This window comes from Physeter macrocephalus, chromosome 8 (genome assembly GCF_002837175.3).
Source record: "Physeter macrocephalus isolate SW-GA chromosome 8, ASM283717v5, whole genome shotgun sequence".
Taxonomy (NCBI): domain Eukaryota; kingdom Metazoa; phylum Chordata; class Mammalia; order Artiodactyla; family Physeteridae; genus Physeter; species Physeter macrocephalus.
The window spans coordinates 12,035,600-12,038,713 of NC_041221.1; positions in this window are offsets into that span (position 1 = coordinate 12,035,600).

Genomic DNA, 3,114 nt, shown 5'->3' on the forward strand with positions numbered 1-3,114 from the left:
GCGCGCGTCTAGCCGCCGCCCCGCGCCGCCGCGGCAGCCCAGGTGCCCAGGTGCACGCCCCGCCCACTGACGTCACGTCCGCAACGCGCCCCGCCCCCCGGGCCGGGTCGCCGCAAAACGACCCGAGGACCGGTGAGGACCCAGCGCAGTCTCCCCGTGTACTCTGCTTGAGAAGGCACGGGCGCCGCGGGCGGCTGTTGACCTGCGTGTGCGCGTGTGTGTGTTTAGATGATTGTAGAGTCATATGCAGTTGTAAAAAATAATTCACTCTTCTACCAAATGTTTCCCCAGTGCTATCATTTTGCAAAAGTTTGCAAAAAAAAGAAAAAAGTAAATACTTAGATACAATCCACCGGTCTTATTCAGATTTCCCCAATGTTATTTGTCGTTGTCAGTGAGTAAGACGTTCTATACAATGCGATCACCTGTGTAGGTTCGTGTATCTGTCACCACAGTCAGTTTATGGGACATTACATCACGTGAGAACCCCACCCGTGGCCCTTTTATAACCGAACTCCCAAGCCCCGTCCGCCGCTAATCTTTCTTCTATTTCTGAAATTGTATTATTTCAAAATACATTATGTTTGCACACAGGAATCACATAGCGTGGGAGGTTTTGGAATTGGCATTTTGCACTCAGCGTAATTTCCTGGAGATCCACCTTTCGCTTTTTTACACCGAAGTTTCCACTTTGAGAGTAACATTTTTTTTTTTTCCAGTTACCCCAACAGCAAATCTAAAGTGCATTCCAAAGATAGCAGGGGTTCCCGTTCTTTCCTAGAGAAGGGCTTCTTTTTACTTGTAGAACAGATCACTTGAGAAGATGTTTTTCCACCTTTGGGAGGAAAAAAAAAAATTCCCAGCCTGAATGCAACCTGCTCTTGGAAAGATATCTGGGTCAGAGGTCGGGAAGTGTAATTGCGAATTTCTACGCCTAATAAAACACTCATCGGTGTAGACTGTGCAGTGGAGGAAGATTTATTTTTGGCCAAATGAGATGAATAATGGGGGCAGGCTAGGGGAGATGAGAGGAAGCATTTTAATGACGTCAACTGTATTTTTATGTTAGTCACGGAAAAGGAGAGGTTGATCTTAGCCAGCACATAGAAGCCTCAGACTCAGCTTCTACAGACCTTACCTTCCCCTGGGCACATAATCTAATTTTACAGCCAGTAACTGAGCCCATTCTCTCCCCGGGCTTCCCTTTCCCGGGTGCTCACACATTGCAACAGGACAGTGCTTGTTCCAGAGCCTCGGGAAGATCAGGCAGCCACATCCTTTTCCATATAATCTTGAAATCACAATTGGTGTCCTTGAGACTGGAGTGGCAAATGGTTATTTCAAGCTTGTTTGTGGCAAATGTAACGAACATTTAAGCTAACATTTTAAAAATAATCGGATTTAAAATATATAAAGATACCTTGAAATAGATAAACATGGTCATTTTTTTGGTGGGGAAAAAAACAAACTGAGTAGAAAATGAGTCATTGGCGCTGCCTGTGGCACCTTTCTCTAGACTTCCTATCACATCCAGGGTCTCATCTACAAGAAGTTCAGCAGCATCTGTGACTAACGGTCCACGCCAGTCTAGTAATAAAACACACCAATTTCATTTCTTTAATCACCTGCTTGCTCCACTCCACACATATTTACGGAGTGTCTGCAGCAGGCTCAGCACTGGGCTCCTGGGCCAGCCCCCAGCTGCAGGAGGATGGGTCCAAAGATCCAGGCCACAGTGGGGTGGACTGGCCTGGATACTCCTCCGACTTCACTGGCGTCCTCGTACTGGCCACTCAACCCACTCTGAGGGTCAGGTTTTTAATCTGTACAAGGAAAACAAAGTCCCTGGCAGGAATCGTGAAGACCGGTGGGTTCCAGACCCTGTGGGGTTATAGGAGAGTAACCGTTATTTACGTTAATGGTCATTGGTCGTTGGCGGGTAAGGTTGACATTTCCAAGTATAAAAGTAACTTCCAATGAGAAACAGACTCATAGATATAGAGAACAAACTAGTAGTTACCAGTAGGGAGAGGGGCAATATAGGGGTAGGTGGTTAAGAGGTACAAACTATAATGTATAAAATAAGCTATAAGGATATAGTGTACAACACAGGGAATACAGACAATATTTTATAATAACTATAAATGGAGTATCACCTTTAAAAATTGTGAATCACTATATTGTACACCTGTAACTTACATCAACTATACTTCAATAAAATAAAATAAATCACTGATTTAAAAAGTTATAGTTTCAATATTTTAATGGTTATTTTAGCATTGTTTATTTTACTGTGTGAGGAGATAAACCCTCAGGGTTACTCCATGGCCATCTAAGAAACTCCAAAGATTGTTTACATATAGAAGATATAAGATATGAGACTAAAGCGTCGAAAGGAAATTTTTTATAGTCTTATTTTCTTGTGCAAATATTTAACCTGAATACATGGCAAGTAACAGCGACGAACTAGGTGAAAAGATTTAAAATGAACACAGCAAATCATTTAAAAGGCACAAAATACAAAGATCCATCATTTTTAAACTGTAGATGTTTTAGCACTTGTAAGCTTTTTAAAAAAAATCCTAACATACCGTTTTATATATGAGATCAAGCATACACAATTGAAATTCAAAACTTTTTTTTTTTTTTTTTTTTTTTTTTGCGGTACGCCGGCCTCTCACCGCTGTGGCCTCGCGGCACGTGGGATCTTCCCGGACCGGGGCACGAACCCCCGTCCCCTGAGTCGGCAGGCGGACTCTCAACCACTGCGCCACCGGGGAAGCCCTGAAATTCAAAACTTTTAACATTAGCTTTCAAATACAATAAATCTTATTAGAATATTACGTAAGAAAATGCATACTGGATTGAATTTTGCATCTTAATGAGCTGTAGCAAGTTTCTTAGTAAAACAGAGAAACCTTATCTATAATTTTGTAAACATTCATATTCGCTGAAATGATTGAACCCGCTCCAGTGTCAATAATTTTTGTATCACTGAAAGCTTCTTTTTTAAAATGTATTTTATTTATTTATTTTTTGGCTGCGTTGGGTCTTCGTTGCTGCGCGCGGGCTTTCTCTAGTTGCGGCGAGCGGGGGCTACTCTCCGTTGCGGTG